The following is an 8,754-nucleotide window of genomic DNA, read 5'->3' as shown; positions in this document are numbered from 1 at the left end:
AGTTACATGCTACATGGAGCCTCCTAGAAAGTGAGTGCAGATGTAGGTGATACAATGCTGGTAACTGAAAAAAAAACCAACAAAAAACAAAGCTAAAAAATAAAAGCCTGAGATTGCTATGACAGTCAAAGACAGCAATGAGCTGAGTTTGGGAATGTATTTTAGAAATATTTAAAATTCAATTTTCTCAGCTGTAGTGGAAGACAGAAATTAAAATCTTTCTTGGCCAAGTTCAGCTGACTTCTTTTAGAAGAAGATTTCATTGAGAAAAGGGCAGAAGGACAAGCCAAGATATTTTAAGATCAGACTTTGCAAGTACCACATATAGGAAAATATAGTGCTAAATGCTTTGCCCTTGACAAATGTGGCTCTGCTGCCATATGATCCATATTTCCAGCTCTAGGATGTATCGCCCTGAAAATTGCAAAACTAAGTATTAAGAAATATGCCTTGAAATTGTGCCAGCTAAGTTCCTTAAAAGGATCTGAGAAAGGATGACTCACTACTTAAATGGCCATTCATTGCATCTGCAGAGCAGATTTCAGGTTAAATTCTCCGAAATAGTCATGTTTCCTTGTAGAAGCTCCTCTGTGTTGCAGAGCCAGTGCTGCAGCAGCAGCCCATTGCTGAGATCTTGGTGAGGTGGGAGGAAGGGAGGTGGCATCAACCTGGAATAGAGAAGGGGTCCAACAGAGGCATCTCCAGCCATCCTGAGCAGCGAGAAGGAGCACCAAGGCTACCCCTAAGAAGGTTTGAATTCTCTGAGTTGATGGAAAGCTGATCTAAAGAAGGGTTTGGGTGTCAAATGGCTCGTTAACCACAGGGGTCACCAGAAAGAGCATATGTAAAATATTGTCTTCTTGTCCCAGGGTGTTGTTTATGGCGTGTGAGGCAGGGCTTGGGCATCGCAGTGATATATCTGACCAGTCTGTGACCTGTTGAGGCATGGACTGCAGTTGGTATTTCATATCTATGTTCATCTCTCCATCTTCCTTTGCTCTCCTTGCTGTTTTGTATCACAAAGCCTTCTTTAAAGCACATCTTAGTATAAGATCAGGGTGTTTTTTTCTATTTAGTCAATATTTCTGAATTGCTACCTTAGCCTAGATATTTTGTGTTGGGTTTTTTTTATTATTATTATTTTTCTTTCTTTCTTTTTCTTCTCTCTCTCAATAAAACCTGCTTTTTCAATCTCTTTCTGCTGTTTTCCTGCAAGTGGTGAGCTCCTAGGGCACAGCTACGCCTGACATCCCTTCCTAGCTCAATATGCTGATGGGGCAGAGCTGAAGTGACAAATGTTGAGCTAGTGCAGAGCTGAGACATTGAAGCTTATTCTCAAGTGACCAGTGCTTTTTGCTTGTTAAAACACATCTAAAATAACCTTTACTCGAGCAGTTCCTTCTAAGATTTCTGTCGTCTTGGTCATATAGCAATTTGACTTTTGCAAGTTGTTTGCTGACTAAATACACCAGATTTTCCTTACAAAGTACATTTCTGGCGTGGAGTGCTTTAGTTTTGATGAATGTAAATTCAGGTGCTCTGTAGGAGCTTAGAAAACACTAACACTGAAAATCGGATCCCTTTAAGCATTTATCAGATATTTAGAGTATCCTCCTACAACCATTTGCAACCTTGAACAGTCTCAGCTGGCACAGGGTAGGTAAAGCCACCAGCAACGTGCAGCCTAATGAGCTCCGTGTTTAGCTGCTGTGGTACGTGCCAGGTTTTGACTGACAGCCTTTTTTGCCTCCTCCTGAGTGGAACCAGCTTCTTTCTGTCTTTTCAATAAACGGAGAGAGCTGTGCATCAAGGCAGTGACTTTCATCGTTATTTCTTATAACTTCTGATCCATATTTGAGGAACCTTTACTGAATTTTTCTATTTGACTGGGTGCACTGATATATTTTTGCTCCCTGTGTTCAATTATTCACTTTTTTTCTTTGAACCTTGAGAGAAAAATAAACCAGGAAGAATCCAGTTATATGGGCTTCCAGATTCATCAAAACTGTGCTATAATCCCTTTTAATTCCTTATGGAGGAGGGATCCAAACTCTGCTGAAGTCAACGTGAATCTCTTGCTAACTCTTGTGTTACCTTACTGGTTATTCTACCTTTGGCTCTATAAGGATGGTAAGTAAATGTCAATTATTTTTTCAGACAGAGGTGCTTGTAGAGACACCACACTTAACGGGACTCTGTCCTGGGCTGTTGTCATGAAAGCTCAGAATAAAGACACTTAAGTAAAATATACACATTTTATTGCTATTACTGGAAAATTCTCATGTGAAGAAGTTTATGTGGGACAGGTGAAGAGGAGAAGGAAGGAAGAATGAGAAAGGAAAGTAATTCATTGTTTAGTGGTGGTTTAAACGGGGGAGGGCAGAAAAAAGCACCTGAAAAGAAAAAAGAACTGTTATTTTCTCATAACATCAAAATGCAAGTTCAGGTTGACATACCATCATCTAAATCCCAACAAATTTGGATGATCTCTTTTCTTCTCTAGCATGTTTTGTGGAAGCCAGTACAGATAAAGTCCTCACTTCATCTGATCTGAGGCAGAGGGACAAAATCTTTGGGTACATCCCAGCGTATTTTTGGGGTTGCAATAAGAGGGTGTGATGGGGAAAATGGACGTGTCTGTTGATGAATATTATACATGTTGCCATGAGTGTCGTTACATACTACTCGTGTATGAAACTGCGTGGAAAATAGAATAAGTTTTCTTTCTATCTGCTGTTAGGTGTGATTAAATAGAAGAATGATTTATTTTACAAAGATTGCATAATGGCCTTGTTTGCCCCGAATTTGGGAAAGAAGGGGAATATTCTATTCACCAATTACAGAATTGATTGAAATGCTAGGTGTTGATTTCTTTTGTCTCTGTTAAAGTTTCTTGTATTCTTATCTGTCTCCACCCTGAAATCCAGCTCTTCATGTGGAGCATGTCTGTGTATGTTCCACAGGTGTGTGTTTTGCAGTAGTAAACCAATATTTTCCTTTACGAAGTACAAGCTGAGCAATTTTGCCTCAGGTAAATTCTTTCTCCGGGAAAACCCGTTCAATAATGCTTCAAGGCTTGTATCTCAAGATGAAATAGAGATCTGTCTTGCTGGTAAGACGAGAGTAAAATTTCATGTCTGACAGATGAAGGAAAATTAGCAGAAAAAAAATAAAATTAAGGAGGGGCAAAAGCAACCAAATACAATAAACCCCTCAGAATATGTATGCATGGTAAGCTCACTGCTTTTTCATAGCTTTTAATGTGATTTTCTGTCTCCTGTGAACTCTACTGAGCATTTTGGTGACAAGCACTGTTCTGCTGTGTTAGATGTATACATTGAGTAGTAGGAATGGGTACACATTGGTTTTCTTTAGAGGGAAAAGAAACCTTTATGGGAGTGAATTCTCTATTTCTAAGGTAACTGTTGTCTTTTTGAGGTTTGTCTATTAAAGAAGACAGACATTTGAATTTCTTTCTTTTTTTTTTTAATGTAAGGTCAGAGATTTGACTAAGCTGTAAGCTATACACCTGAATTTTTAATTAATTTACTTCTCTGGTTAATGTAAGGTCAGAGATTTGACTAAGCTGGAAGCTACACACCTGAATTTTTAATTAATTTTCTGTTTTGATAGCTTCATTTTTTGTCACTATATGGTATTAAGGAGGTTTGGTCTTCTTCCTAACTCAAAGCTGGATTCTTGGTCTGCTGGAGCTCTGCAGCCAGCACAGGCACCAGGATGGTCCTCACGGCAACGTTAGTCTGGGGTGGTCATGCATCAGCATGTGACCAGCTTATAATTAGTTTGCATTTCTTTACAGCTCCTCTTTTAGGCGAGGGAATTGCATAACTTAACATGAGTAATACTAATTATTTTGGATCTGTCATTGCACAACTGCTGATGAATAATGCAGATACTGCTGTGACGCTAAATGCAGTTCTCGGGGATTTTTTGCCTTTTCCCCTCATCATCTGTCTTGAAGTATTGTGACATCGGATGACACAGATAAACCTGAGTTCTGTAATTAAGTTTTATTTTAATGATCCCAGAAAATATTCAATTTTGCATGTTTAAATGTGGCTTAATGAGTCTCTTAGCCTTCCTGTCTGCTTAATACACTGCTGACATTTCTCCATTTGGATAACAAGATTCAGTAGGATAAAACTATCTTCAAAATGCTCCACACTGGCATATTTAGGTTTTCATATTAATGGAGGTATTTTTGTGCCATTAGATCAGTGATTTTTTTCCATTTATCTGTGGAAGACCAGATCAGGCCTATTGCTAAGCAAATAACAGCAAAAGATGAGGGGGGAATTTCAGTGTCTATGAATTTGATTTTTCTAAAAGAATTCACCTTATTTTCCATGAGTGTTGGTGTGATTAGGATTTTTTTTGCACTGCTGCTTCCAGAAAGTAAGCTTTAAGCCTTCTTGTACAGGGTTTTGCATTTGTTAAAAAAGAAAAAAAAAAATAAAAATCATATTTGATGAAAGCAGCAAGCGAAACCACAGGCTCCTCACCCCCTTGCTGTAAACTGTGCACAGAGCCAATTGAATATGCAGCAATGTAGAAAAAGCTATGGTTGGGTGGGATCTTCTCATTTTTTTTTTCCACAGTATGCCAGTGGAGCTGCTGGCTGCCTTGCTAAAGAAAGGTTGTGTGTGTTGGGTGAAGAATTTGTGTATATTCAGTTGTCCGAGCTGATGTCTGAGTTACAAGAGCTCAAAAATGGGATATTTCTAGAGTGAAGTCAATCCCCTTTAGGCATAGAAACTTATGAATTTAACACATTGGGTTTTTTCTCCCTCCCCCTCTCTCTTTTTCCCCCCCTGTGGCTGTTTAATATTAAAAATGTCACATCTTTTGGTAGTAAGGTCAGCAGGGATGCTCCTGCTGGAGAGGAGAGCTGGATGTTCATTATCCGTGGTACAGGATTCCAAAGCCCCTCGCCTTTGAAGTGACTACAGTAGCCAGAGTGGTGGCTGTACCATCACACCTCAACACGTGCTCTCAGGGGGTTTTGGGCTCTCCATGGGTGTGGACAGGCCCTATTGACTGTCTCTTGACTGCAGAAGATGCCCCAGATTTGCTCTGGGAGTATGGAAAGCTTTAGCCTTAACTTTCAGAGTTGGCTCCTGTAAAAGGAGCATAGACTGATGGCCAACTTTTTCCCAGATGGGAAGGTTTGAAGGATGCTCCTGGACTCCAGAAAGGTGATTTTATTCAGCCCTAGACTTGGAAATAAATCTGAATATATTTTCATTTTATCTAGCTATGTCAGACTGCTTGGAAGTATGAACGATACATTTTCAGCCACAGTTTTCTTCCTCGGTTACAGTTGGAAAGATTATGGGGAAGGACTAGGAAAAAATCAGCTGTTTGATGATTCTTGCTATGGAAGAGTCCTTTGAAGTTTAGCAACTTCCCAAGTCACAAGTCTTTCAGGGGTGATGTGTATTGCAGTACAAACCAAGGTGGTATTTCCAGAAAATTAGCGAATTCAAGACGTGTATTAGCTCTATGGCTTGAATTCAAAGATCTTCAAATGAGAAAGAAAGTGTTCAATTTTCCCAGTAGAAACATTTATAATGGGAAGAAACAGTTTGAAAGATTAGCCTTTAATTTCTAGCCTAAGGCCAAACAGTGCAACCACATATAGATATATCGGATGTATTCTTTCTATAGAATGGTAGAAAAATCTGTTATGAAGCATCAGTTACCAGTATAACATTATGATTTTTAGGTATGTAATTACAATCATGCAGTATTTAGCCAGTGTGAATACTTACATTCCAGTGATTTGTTATCAAATTGGACATGGGGTTTAATTTAGATTAGATTCAGAAACTTTGTGTTTGAAAATTGCACTGTACTTTATGCCTTGCAGGCATAAAGTGCAGAGGAGAAACATGAGAAAATGGAGAGGAAATAAACACCCCATTTTGAGAGACAATGATATACTTATTTTTCTTTTTTAATTTACAATAAAAGTCCATGTATAATAATGGAAACAAATCAGTTTGACGTAAATCCATTGCAAACCAGAGGTGCACTGTGTATATCAGATGGGAAGATTAAGTACTTTAACCAGAGTCCTGTGGAAGTTGTTTTTTGGAATTGATTATTGTGAGACTGAGCCTAAGTAACAAGCATGAAATATTAATTAGGCTACTGGTATATTATGAAATAAAGGTGTTTTAGCATTAAGAAATGAAATTGAACCAGATTTAGAAGAAACATTTCCAACTATGTTGTGCAATAGGCTAAAGCAAATATTGACTCACTAGTACATTAATGCAAATAAATTAAATTATTAGGGATTAGTGACCAGTTTAGTCTGTAGAGAATCCAAAGCAGAAAGCTGTAACCCTTTCACCAGGCTTCCTTGACTCTTATCTTTGGCTGTAGCAGCAGCAGCCATGTATGACTTCTACACGGCAGCACTAGTATTCTCCAGGGAGGTCTTTGGTCAAATTAGTCCATAATCTTTCATAACGCGCTCTCCAGAGGGTCTTATTACTAACTGATCTTGATAAGTAATAGTATATGCAAAGTAGATCTGCAACTCGTAGATCCTGTCATGTAATAAATGATTGAAGTATAGCGGGGAAGTGCGCCGCAGTAAAATCTCTATTAGCTGAACCCAAGTGAGTAAAATTGCTATATACTGAGATCTAGATGTATCTCCCAGGCTTGCTTATCCACACTGCCCCGGGTTTTCAGCAAGTCAGGATCATTCTCCAGTGACGTGTCAGTTTTGTTGCCTGGGTCCTGGTGGAATGAGAAGAGGGAAAAGCACCAGAGGAGTAAGAAATAGTGAGTGGTTTTGCTCCCTTTGGCAGTTGTGCCATAGAGGTGGGACATCGGACTGAGTCTGGTGTCAGTGTGACCTTATCATGTCTGTTAGACCATGTGGGGAGGAAGAAAGAAGGATTCTCTGGAGAATCTCTGGGGTTTTTTTCATTGTCACTGATTCCTCGGTTGGTTTTTATTGCACATACCTTGTAGCTCCTGCCAATCACCCCCAGACTGGAGCCGTGCCTGGAACTCCTCTGTGTACCCTGAGTTTCTCCAGTTTCTTGGCTTTTACAGCAACAGTGAGTGTCAGGTACCCAAGTGGCAGTCACTTTGACTTCTATCCCAGTTCCCTGGTGTCATTCCATCTGGACTGGAAAGCCCACTGAGTGTGGAAGCTGTGGGCTCATAGCACTGTGCAGGAGCAGATGGTGTTCCCCGCTCAGCTCTTACAAAGTGTGTGATTCCATTTTCACCTTGCTGAACATTCTGGATACTCCTATTACTCGGGTTTTGTGCACTTTAATTCATCGTTTTTATAGGATCACAGGCACTGTTAATTCTCCTGCTAAACCTCCTATACCTTTTATGAACTGGTACAGGGCTGATTTGAACATCCTTTTGTTTGTAATTAAATTTAATTAAAGGCCTGGATTTCCTGGCAATTTTGGAATGAATGCACCTCAAAATGAGGCCTAAATAGCACTTTCAGGCCATGATTAAATGTATTTCTATTAGAATAGACCTGTGTATCCCAGGGAGAATACTCATTGCACACAGGTCCCATCCTGAGTATCTTCTGGTACGAACAGAGGAGGTGTCGAGAAAGTGGAAGAAGAATGGCTGGACACAAAAATATTCAGTAAGATCACACAAAATCTGTCAGAGTTGGGAACTGAATTTCTGTCTCCAGTCCAAGACCATCTCCTTAATTAAGAGCACCACAATGATTTGGGAAGGCAAAGGGTTGCAGTGACGAGATCACATTTGAAATTTGTAACCCACATCATCCTTTTCTGAGCTGACATTCTGCCCTCTCAAGCGTTTCGTTGAGCGCAGGAGAAGCACTGGTTGGTGTATGGGGCTGGCAGAGTCAAAACACAGACTCACGTGGACCTGAGTTCCCTGCTCCTGCCTGCCCTGACTAAGAAGAGCCTTTGGTTAGGTCCAGTAATTTTGCTTGTGCAACATATATATATCATTAGGAATCACTAACCTAATTTCTTGTTTCATTATGGACGACAAAATAAAACATTAGTAGTTTTTTTTTAATATGATCTGGAAGTTAAATATTCATTATTTCTTATGACTTCAATGTCAGTAAGCCTTTAATGTGCTGTAACTCAAAAAGTCCTCCCCCCGTTCTTCGCTTGCACCATTTTAATTAAGTCTAAAGGTCATCTGAGCCTTGCTTCTGGCCCATTTCATTCCCCAGCAGCTCCCAGCTCTACGACGTGTCATCTCGTGTCCTGGTGGATTGGCTGCTCATACACATCATGAGCCTTATCTGACTGCTGACATGCACTTTGCCTTTGGGCTAACCTCTTCCTAAAGCCCGACCAGTCCTCAGTGACTGCTTTTTTCAGCATGTTTCAGAGACATAGTATGTAGAAGAATGGCTAAATTAGGTGCGTTATCTCATTCCTTTGAACTTCCCAATGAGCTTTAATGCAACTTTCCATTCTAAAGTCTCCCCTCCATATTTGATTTTATTTCAATACAATGTGTTCATATTTGTTTCTAAGCGAGTGTGCTGAAAACATTGACTGCCCATTGTCCTCTAATACCAACTATTTTACATGAAAATTGCATTTGAATGCTGTATCCTTTTTTTGTGGCACATTTCCACAGAATAGGAGCAGAATCTGCATATATATATATAAATAAATGAAGTCTTCTTTGTGCCTTAGTCTTACTCAGAACACAAGATAACCAAACCCTGCTAGTTATCACCGA

The 8,754-nt window shown here is 39.7% G+C and overlaps 1 protein-coding gene across 1 annotated transcript in view; it reads left to right on the top strand.

The window, feature by feature from the left end:
• Window positions 1-1,797: 1,797 nt before the first annotated feature.
• Window positions 1,798-8,754, top strand: part of CHL1 (cell adhesion molecule L1-like) — a 97,265-nt gene continuing 90,308 nt past the window's right edge. The window contains exon 1 of the mRNA XM_014946790.1: window positions 1,798-2,130. The gene's annotated coding sequence lies outside the window, so the exon portion shown is untranslated. The remainder of the gene's footprint in view (window positions 2,131-8,754) is intronic.

This window comes from Calidris pugnax, unplaced genomic scaffold (genome assembly GCF_001431845.1).
Source record: "Calidris pugnax isolate Ruff unplaced genomic scaffold, ASM143184v1 scaffold81, whole genome shotgun sequence".
Classification (NCBI taxonomy): domain Eukaryota; kingdom Metazoa; phylum Chordata; class Aves; order Charadriiformes; family Scolopacidae; genus Calidris; species Calidris pugnax.
Note: the sequence above shows the minus strand (reverse complement) of the source record. Positions and strands in the feature narration are given on the sequence as shown.